Below are 11,717 nucleotides of genomic sequence, written 5' to 3'. Positions count from 1 at the left end.
ATGATGAGGTAACTACATATCTAGGGAATTTCTCGCGTTAAAAACAAAATATAAATACTTTCATCTGTAGTTTAGCAGGTTTTTCATATCCTTTCAATCCTTTTTATAATTTTAATCTTACTAAAGAAATTTATCAAACGCATTTGTAGCTTTTCCCCTAAAATTTATTTTTATTTATGTCGCTATACGAAAATAAACAAAAAAAAAACCGACAAAAGACAGAGAAGGAAGTCTGGATGAAACATTTCCGTACAGAAGCAATGGCTGACACTAAGCGTGAATTATGACATCATGAATCTAAGACGGCCGGCTTAGCCGGTTTAGCTGGTTTATTATAATAAGTGAGATGTGTTGCCAAGGACACGTGTATAAACAATACCCAACCGCTAAGGATTAGATACGTTCTAAGAATGGAAAAGGTGACGGGAATTAAGGATATATATTACATTTTTTCATAAAAAAATCATATAGAATATAAAAATGAACGATATGTTATACGTTAGTCATCAAATATCTTCTTCTTTTACGATAAAGTTCATTGAACTTTATTGAAATGGAAATAAAAGAAATTCGATATTAAAACTTTCAAATCAAGTCGTCGTATAAATTATTGTTATGAAAATACAAATATGCGAAACTGCTTCTAGCTGAAACTTTGTTAAAATAATTTCTAATAGGAGCAACGACAGCCGATAATGAATCTATTTTGAAACTGAATTAGAAATAATCGTGAAATGCTACGTTGAAACTAGTAAATATCAACAACAAGCCATTTAACTTGAACAAAATCAATTCAACTTTTAATGAACGTTCTATCTACGACTGAACTTTCGAATTTGGTTTTTGGCTAACGTCCCGTTTAGTACCCCTTCCCATATAAACTAACAGAGGTGGATTCAGTTTCGATAAATACGATTAAATATTTTTATTGAAACTATTAGTGTCGATGAACTTGATTTCAATCTATTACCGCTATTGACTAATAGATGGCGTCAACGTATTCCACATATTATTTCGATTATTCTATAAATAACAATGTAAATATTTTCTATTATTGGATATGGATCTGTTAGGTGCTATAAATTTTAGTTGTCGGTTATATTTAAATTTATAAGTGGCATTTCAAAATATCCTTTGTTTGTCTCTCGGAAATGACTGGTGTAGTCCGAATTCAATCGAAGGTCGACACGTCACTTCCGGTCATGTATTGGATGTATAACAGGCTCACAAAACAGGAAATTAAAATGTACGTTGAAACATGGCAGTAACACCGCACCAAAACCAATATTGTTGATTTATTTGTATATCTGGATAATACCTTTGCTCAAAATAGAGGATATGATGATAATTGGTGAATTATATCCGTATCAAATGAGATAAGATCGACAAATTATATGGTTTATTAGATAATTTGTCATTTAGGGGTAACGATAATTCGCCATTTTATAAAATGGTTCAAATTTTTCTACATAACTCATAGTTTTTGGTTTCTTAATATACGAAAAACATTTTAGTATTCGTGAATAATGAACTATTTCGTTATAAACGGCGAAAATCGTTTCTGGCCGTACAAACTTCGTCGTACACGTCTAGTTACCGACTGAGTGATGCGCTCGCGCTGGAATCGTTCAATATCCGTTCGATTAAACTCGTATTCGAAATCGTGATGCTTCGTGTATTGAATACGAGGCCGTTAAAAAGAATCAAATATTATGATAATTGTTTCAATTAAAACTACGTAATTAACGTGTTTATGTGAATATTTCTAATAAAAAAAAATAATAGGGAAGCGTTGAATTTAGTGGTATCACAATTTACACTCGAATTCTCGAAGTTACAACTTCAACGATGGGGAAAAGTTAAGGTCTCAATAAACGAGATTTTACTTATTAAAAGCCAACCGTGAAGTTAAACGGAGCCGAAAAAGTGAGAAATAGTAAAGGAGGAGAGTTTATACAGTGTGTTTATAAAGTATCGGTATTAATATTACGATTTTTGTTAAATTTATAAAAAAGGTGTCGAAAAATAGAAATAATTCATGGTAAGTAAATTATGTTTATTAGTAGGGGTGGTATCTATGAAAAATGTTCGAAAAAAACTTTTTCCTTGAATTATTTCTTTGTATGAAACGTTCCTTCAGGAGCATACATCCTTTATTTTCATCATATTTCAGGATTACAGTCATTTTAACTTTATTTATTACGAGGAAAAATTTAATGTCTCACAGATGTTTTCATACGAACAAAAGAAAAATCCTTTACTTTTACTGTCTTTCCTCACGAGAGAAATTCGAATGAATATTATATAGTGAGATCACGATAAATCTACAAATAAAAAATGAGAAAAAACTGGTTTTTCTTATATATAAAAAATTTTTAATATCATTAAAAGTCATTTAAATCCACTTCTGGACGTTCTGTATAAATTTCTAACTCCAAATTTGTTATAAATTTGAAAAATTTCGAAATATATTCAGTATTGTACTAGTATGATTAATTATTATACGGGGAAAATCGAAAGTAATTTAATAATAAGATACACGTCTTGTATTTGACAGTTACACGGACTGAATCTCTTAATTTAGGTTAGAAACGATTACTAACACTTCATCCCCACTCTAATCGAAGACTTGGAAGGAAAAATCACTGATAGAAATCAGCGATTAAGTGATTTTGAGCTAGCAATACTAAATAAAGAAACTACCTGGTAGATAGACGGTTCTAGGTTTTAAATTCTCGGTAATCTGATAAAAAAACACACTACTATGATAGAGGGAAATATAAAACGTCGTATCAGGGAAGATTTAGTACCTAGGGGAGGAAAACTTGTGGACAACATCTCAGAGTATCCAGAATTCGAGGTACAAACACCTGGATAAACTTCAGAGTTTCCTCAGTGATGTAAAATGGCGTTTGATCGACTGAATCTTCTAATTTAGGTTAGAGACGTTTACTAAAATTTCATCCCCACTCTAATCGAAGACTTGGAAGCAAAAATCACTGATAGAAATCAGCGATTAAGTGATTTTAAGCTGGCAATACTAAATAAAGAAACTACCTGGTAGATAGACGGTTCTAGGTTTTAAATTCTCGGTAATCTGATAAAAAAACACACTGAAATGATAGAAGGACATATAAAACGTCGTATCAGGGAAGATTTAGTACCTAGGGGAGGAAAACTTGTGGACAACATCTCAGAGTATCCAGAATTCGAGGTACAAACACCTGGATAAACTTTAGAGTTTCCTCAGTGATGTAAAAAGGAGTTTGATCGACTGAATCTTCTAATTTAGGTTAGAGACGTTTACTAAAATTTCATCCCCACTCTAATCGAAGACTTGGAAGCAAAAATCACTGATAGAAATCAGCGATTAAGTGATTTTAAGCTGGCAATACTAAATAAAGAAACTACCTGGTAGATAGACGGTTCTAGGTTTTAAATTCTCGGTAATCTGATAAAAAAACACACTGAAATGATAGAAGGACATATAAAACGTCGTATCAGGGAAGATTTAGTACCTAGGGGAGGAAAACTTGTGGACAACATCTCAGAGTATCCAGAATTCGAGGTACAAACACCTGGATAAACTTTAGAGTTTCCTCAGTGATGTAAAAAGGAGTTTGATCGACTGAATCTTCTTATTTAGGTTAGAGACGTTTACTAAAATTTCATCCCCACTCTAATCGAAGACTTGGAAGCAAAAATCACTGATAGAAATCAGCGATTAAGTGATTTTAAGCTGGCAATACTAAATAAAGAAACTACCTGGTAGATAGACGGTTCTAGGTTTTAAATTCTCGGTAATCTGATAAAAAAACACACTACTATGATAGAGGGAAATATAAAACGTCGTATCAGGGAAGATTTAGTACCTAGGGGAGGAAAACTTGTGGACAACATCTCAGAGTATCCAGAATTCGAGATACAAACACCTGGATAAACTTTAGAGTTTCCTCAGTGATGTAAAAAGGAGTTTGATCGACTGAATCTTCTAATTTAGGTTAGAGACGTTTACTAACATTTCATCCCCACTCTAATCGAAGACTTGGAAGCAAAAATCACTGATAGAAATCAGCGATTAAGTGATTTTGAGCTGGCAATACTAAATAAAGAAACTACCTGGTAGATAGACGGTTCTAGGTTTTAAATACTCAGTAATCTGATAAAAAAACACACTACTATGATAGAGGGACATATAAAACGTCGTATCAGGGAAGATTTAGTACCTAGGGGAGGAAAACTTGTGGACAACATCTCAGAGTATCCAGAATTCGAGGTACAAACACCTGGATAAACTTTAGAGTTTCCTCAGTGATGTAAAAAGGAGTTTGATCGACTGAATCTTCTTATTTAGGTTAGAGACGTTTACTAAAATTTCATCCCCACTCTAATCGAAGACTTGGAAGCAAAAATCACTGATAGAAATCAGCGATTAAGTGATTTTAAGCTGGCAATACTAAATAAAGAAACTACCTGGTAGATAGACGGTTCTAGGTTTTAAATACTCAGTAATCTGATAAAAAAACACACTACTATGATAGAGGGACATATAAAACGTCGTATCAGGGAAGATTTAGTACCTAGGGGAGGAAAACTTGTGGACAACATCTCAGAGTATCCAGAATTCGAGGTACAAACACCTGGATAAACTTTAGAGTTTCCTCAGTGATGTAAAAAGGAGTTTGATCGACTGAATCTTCTTATTTAGGTTAGAGACGTTTACTAAAATTTCATCCCCACTCTAATCGAAGACTTGGAAGCAAAAATCACTGATAGAAATCAGCGATTAAGTGATTTTGAGCTAGCAATACTAAATAAAGAAACTACCTGGTAGATAGACGGTTCTAGGTTTTAAATTCTCGGTAATCTGATAAAAAAACACACTACTATGATAGAGGGAAATATAAAACGTCGTATCAGGGAAGATTTAGTACCTAGGGGAGGAAAACTTGTGGACAACATCTCAGAGTATCCAGAATTCGAGGTACAAACACCTGGATAAACTTTAGAGTTTCCTCAGTGATGTAAAAAGGAGTTTGATCGACTGAATCTTCTTATTTAGGTTAGAGACGTTTACTAACATTTCATCCCCACTCTAATCGAAGACTTGGAAGCAAAAATCACTGAAGAACAAGAAAGGGTTGTTGGTTTTGTTGGTAATAACCACCACTTCGATTGGGTCGATTGGTTTCTAGTTTTATTAGCTCTTGAATCTTTAGGTGACTTACCAGGCTTCTTCTTCTTCTTTTCTCACTACGAGTTGAAGAGGAGGCGGGTTCAGTAGCACCACAAAGTTTTCCAAAACTTTTTGTTTTGGAATTGATTTCGTTTCTAATTTGAATGAATATCGATTATCGTCAAGATTGACCCTGTAGGATCAGTATTTTCGCAACGGGAAAATAACGCGTCTTCCTTTAGCGACGCGGGAATAATACGATAAAGGAAATAGCGTCAACGGCGTCCCCCCGTCATCGACTTGGACCGGCAACAGACTGAAAATGATTTAGAATTGAAAATTGCATTCATATCGTGAAATATGGTGACGCGATGTCACCACCTCGATTCTATTCAATGCATTGAATTCAATTGAATACGTCAAATTTATGTATCTGACTTTCCGCGAGATTTATTTTTGTTTTGTAAATTATTACCGTTGGGGAAATCGTACAAGTCGAAAGATATAAATTTTTTCCTTCCTACCAGTCGGTTTTATAACATATATATACATAAAAAACAATCGAAACAACGTGGACTGACGAGGGAGGACCGGGTACGTACAAAACGAAGACCGTTCCGTTTGTACTCAAGGTCATGACGTTTTTTTGGGATAATTTCCATTGAAATTAAAAAAACTATCAACGGCGATTACAATACAATCAAAATCAAAGCAAAAACTCCCGAATTTGACTAAGAAAAAAGTGTTGTTTACACCAAAACAACCAAAATGAATGAATTGCTACTTCAAACACCCAATTGCCAGATTTAGTCCCTTTTTCAAAATTTTTGTGTGCCAGACACATCTGGAACCCTAATAAATCCCGAGCCCAACGAAAAATAGTCGAACGGGTTCAAATCAGAGCTATATAGTGTGATTTCGAGCTTATCTCAGAGGCTGAGACTTGAGAACTTTCGTTGGCCTTTAAAGTGCAAATTTCCTTGTGGAAACTATTAGAATCGATGTCACATGACCTCGGATGACCGAATCGCACCTTCTTCATCAAGAAAAAACTCGTTATCAGACAGTTTCGCCCCCCAATTGACGATTTCTGATCGAAATTATTTGCGGGTGCATCGAATCCCTTATCCAAAGTAACCCCTTTTGTGTGCAAATCCGTATCTATGTTCACGAGAATTTCGTAACGGAAAGAATTTATCGGTAACTTCACCGCGGCTAGCGCCCTTTAAGTTTTCCGAAAAGTCCCGCGGATTCAAGCCGCTTAAATAATTCGATTTCAAATTTAATTCTTCGAGTTTATTGAAGCTTTTAAAAGCTTTATTTGCCACTCGAATGATCGCGTCGTCGGCCGAATTCAACACCACGAGGTTATCCAGATTTTCCACGGAATTTCGATTTTTTTTTAACGTTAATAAATTTATTCTTAATATTATTCATTGAATTTCGTTGATTTCTCGTATTTTAATCGATTATCGCAATTGAATATTTAGTATCATCTTTCATTTCTGTCAATATTTTAATCGATTGTTGCAATCGAAAACTTGGTTTCACTTTGATTCTCGATTCCGTCTATGTCGAGACAAATGATTATTAACCTCGACAACTGACATTGACAGTTATGACACATTTTGACTTTCTTATTGTCTGTGTTTTGTAGGTTATTCTTCTTTCTGTTTTAACTTGGCCTTTGCCCATTTGGTTACGCAGTAATCTAAAATGAATAGCGTTTTTAAAAGCGAATTTTAGGATTCGGGATTTACTATAAAATTGACGTTAATAAATTAAAACTCAAATTTATTCTTAATATTATTCATTGAATTTCGTTGATTTCTCGTATTTCAATCGATGATTATCGCAATTGAATATTTAGTGTCATCTTTCATTTCTGTCAATATTTTAATCGATTGTTGCAATCGAAAACTTGGTTTTACTTTGATTTTCGATTCCGTCTATGTCGAGACAAATGATTATTAATTTCGACAACTGACATTGACAGTAATGACACATTTTGACTTTCTTATTGTCTGTGTTTTGTAGGTTATTCTTCTTTCTGTTTTAACTTGGCCCTTGCCCATTTGGTTAAGCAGTAATTTAAAATGAATAGCGTTCTTAAAAGCGAATTTTAGGATTCGGGATTTACTATAAAATTGACGTTAATAAATTAAAACTCAAATTTATTCTTAATATTATTCATTGAATTTCGTTGATTTCTCGTATTTTAATCGATGATTATCGCAATTGAATATTTAGTGTCATCTTTCATTTCTGTCAATATTTTAATCAATTTTTGCAATCGAAAACTTGGTTTCACTTTGATTCTCGATTCCGTCTATGTCGAGACAAATGATTATTAATCTCGACAACTGACATTGACAGTAATGACACATTTTGACTTTCTTATTGTCTGTGTTTTGTAGGTTATTCTTCTTTCTGTTTTAACTTGGCATTTGCCCATTTGGTTAAGCAGTAATTTAAAATGAATAGCGTTCTTAAAAGCGAATTTTAGGATTCGGGATTTACTATAAAATTGACGTTAATAAATTAAAACTCAAATTTATTCTTAATATTATTCATTGAATTTCGTTGATTTCTCGTATTTTAATCGATGATTATCGCAATTGAATATTTAGTGTCATCTTTCATTTCTGTCAATATTTTAATCAATTTTTGCAATCGAAAACTTGGTTTCACTTTGATTCTCGATTCCGTCTATGTCGAGACAAATGATTATTAATCTCGACAACTGACATTGACAGTAATGACACATTTTGACTTTCTTATTGTCTGTGTTTTGTAGGTTATTCTTCTTTCTGTTTTAACTTGGCATTTGCCCATTTGGTTAAGCAGTAATTTAAAATGAATAGCGTTCTTAAAAGCGAATTTTAGGATTCGGGATTTACTATAAAATTGACGTTAATAAATTAAAACTCAAATTTATTCTTAATATTATTCATTGAATTTCGTTGATTTCTCGTATTTTAATCGATGATTATCGCAATTGAATATTTAGTGTCATCTTTCATTTCTGTCAATATTTTAATCAATTTTTGCAATCGAAAACTTGGTTTCACTTTGATTCTCGATTCCGTCTATGTCGAGACAAATGATTATTAATCTCGACAACTGACATTGACAGTAATGACACATTTTGACTTTCTTATTGTCTGTGTTTTGTAGGTTATTCTTCTTTCTGTTTTAACTTGGCATTTGCCCATTTGGTTAAGCAGTAATTTAAAATGAATAGCGTTCTTAAAAGCGAATTTTAGGATTCGGGATTTACTATAAAATTGACGTTAATAAATTAAAACTCAAATTTATTCTTAATATTATTCATTGAATTTCGTTGATTTCTCGTATTTTAATCGATGATTATCGCAATTGAATATTTAGTGTCATCTTTCATTTCTGTCAATATTTTAATCAATTTTTGCAATCGAAAACTTGGTTTCACTTTGATTCTCGATTCCGTCTATGTCGAGACAAATGATTATTAATCTCGACAACTGACATTGACAGTAATGACACATTTTGACTTTCTTATTGTCTGTGTTTTGTAGGTTATTCTTCTTTCTGTTTTAACTTGGCATTTGCCCATTTGGTTAAGCAGTAATTTAAAATGAATAGCGTTCTTAAAAGCGAATTTTAGGATTCGGGATTTACTATAAAATTGACGTTAATAAATTAAAACTCAAATTTATTCTTAATATTATTCATTGAATTTCGTTGATTTCTCGTATTTCAATCGATGATTATCGCAATTGAATATTTAGTGTCATCTTTCATTTCTGTCAATATTTTAATCAATTTTTGCAATCGAAAACTTGGTTTCACTTTGATTCTCGATTCCGTCTATGTCGAGACAAATGATTATTAATCTCGACAACTGACATTGACAGTAATGACACATTTTGACTTTCTTATTGTCTGTGTTTTGTAGGTTATTCTTCTTTCTGTTTTAACTTGGCATTTGCCCATTTGGTTAAGCAGTAATTTAAAATGAATAGCGTTCTTAAAAGCGAATTTTAGGATTCGGGATTTACTATAAAATTGACGTTAATAAATTAAAACTCAAATTTATTCTTAATATTATTCATTGAATTTCGTTGATTTCTCGTATTTCAATCGATGATTATCGCAATTGAATATTTAGTGTCATCTTTCATTTCTGTCAATATTTTAATCGATTGTTGCAATCGAAAACTTGGTTTCACTTTGATTCTCGATTCCGTCTATGTCGAGACAAATGATTATTAATCTCGACAACTGACATTGACAGTAATGACACATTTTGACTTTCTTATTGTCTGTGTTTTGTGGGTTATTCTTCTTTCTGTTTTAACTTGGCATTTGCCCATTTGGTTAAGCAGTAATTTAAAATGAATAGCGTTCTTAAAAGCGAATTTTAGGATTCGGGATTTACTATAAAATTGACGTTAATAAATTAAAACTCAAATTTATTCTTAATATTATTCATTGAATTTCGTTGATTTCTCGTATTTCAATCGATGATTATCGCAATTGAATATTTAGTGTCATCTTTCATTTCTGTCAATATTTTAATCGATTGTTGCAATCGAAAACTTGGTTTCACTTTGATTCTCGATTCCGTCTATGTCGAGACAAATGATTATTAATCTCGACAACTGACATTGACAGTAATGACACATTTTGACTTTCTTATTGTCTGTGTTTTGTGGGTTATTCTTCTTTCTATATTAACTTGGCCTTTGCCCATTCGGTTACGCAGTAATCTAAAATGAATAGCGTTCTTAAAAGCGAATTTTAGGATTCGGGATTTACTATAAAAGAACGTTGAATTACTGAGAAAAGAAGAATAACCTATCTAACCTATATTTTATACAATTTGTATAATATTTTGTATATTTTTTTTGTTAAAATTAAAAAAGAAACTACTAACTGTGGAATTATTTTTTATTAGTTGTTCAAAAAGGTAAATAAAAAACTATTTCAAACATTGTATCGATTCAGATATCTAGTGTATCTCCTGGAACTAAGTTTGGGACAAACTATACCTAAAATCGTGTTGAAAAATATCGATAGAGCGCAACTGCTCAAAAAATCTTCCAAAGTTCTGAAAGCTGTATGAGGCGTCGGATCATTTTTGATTAATTTAATTATTATTATGATTAATATGAATAGGAATTTGTTCATGACGTTACGGTTGATTTTGACATTTTTACTGCGGTTATGTGTCAACTTAAATGTCGAAGAAACGGTAAATGAGAAGAAGAATTTTGAGAAGGAACATAAAAAATAGGCATACGACAAACAAATAAAGAATCTGGTACAAAATTTGTTCAAGTTTAGTAGTTTTTTGATGTTTTGTAACCGAACTATTAGTTTTTTCAAAAAATTACCTCAGACAAAAATTATAGATCAAGAACTTACCTATAAAAAACGTATCATACTTTTTTTTGTAAACTCTACCGTTTCTGAGATATAACGATTCAAAAATTTATCTCAATGAATTTTTGTAGTTTCCCTATTATTTTTTATCTAATTTGACTAGACTATAACCCACGTAATTCGGAAAAAGTTGGTTACAATCATTTTGATGTTGTCTAAAGTTTCAAAATGACGTATGTCAAATTTCAATGCTGTCAACTTTCGATTCTCTTAACGATTTAATCGATTTTTGCGATTTAGAACTTTGTTATTCTGTATCTTCATTGTCGATTCTGTTTTCGATTCTTTTCAAGTGACACATCGATTCTCGATTCTATAGAAATATTCTAATCGATTCCGGTGATTGAAGGCGTCGTTCTTTGATCTGTCAACTCTCGATTCTCTTAACGATTTAATCAATTCTTGCGATTTAGAACTTTGTTATTCTGTATCTTCATTGTCGATTCTGTTTTCGATTCTTTTCAAGTGACACATCGATTCTCGATTCTATAGAAATATTCTTATCGATTCCGGTGATTGAAGGCGTCATTCTTTGATCTGTCAACTCTCGATTCTCTTAACGATTTAATCGATTCTTGCGATTTGGAACTTTGTTATTCTGTATCTTCATTCTCGATTGTGTTATCGATTCTTTTCAAGTGGCACATCGATTCTCGATTCTATAGAAATATTCTAATCGATTCCGGTGATTGAAGGCGTCGTTCTTTGGTGTGTCAACTCTCGATTCTCTTAACGATTTAATCGATTTTTGCGATTTGGAACTTTGTTATTCTGTATCTTCATTCTCGATTGTGTTTTCGATTCTTTTCAAGTGGCACATCGATTCTCGATTCTATAGAAATATTCTAATCGATTCCGGTGATTGAAGGCGTCGTTCTTTGGTGTGTCAACTCTCGATTCTCTTAACGATTTAATCGATTTTTGCGATTTAGAACTTTGTTATTCTGTATCTTCATTCTCGATTGTGTTATCGATTCTTTTCAAGTGACACATCGATTCTCGATTCTATAGAAATATTCTAATCGATTCCGGTGATTGAAGGCGTCGTTCTTTGATCTGCCAACTCTCGATTCTCTTAACGATTTAATCGATTTTTGCGATTTAGAACTTTGTT

The sequence above is a fragment of the Diorhabda sublineata genome, chromosome 1, assembly GCF_026230105.1.
Source record: "Diorhabda sublineata isolate icDioSubl1.1 chromosome 1, icDioSubl1.1, whole genome shotgun sequence".
Lineage (NCBI taxonomy): Eukaryota > Metazoa > Arthropoda > Insecta > Coleoptera > Chrysomelidae > Diorhabda > Diorhabda sublineata.
This window is presented reverse-complemented; position numbering follows the sequence as displayed.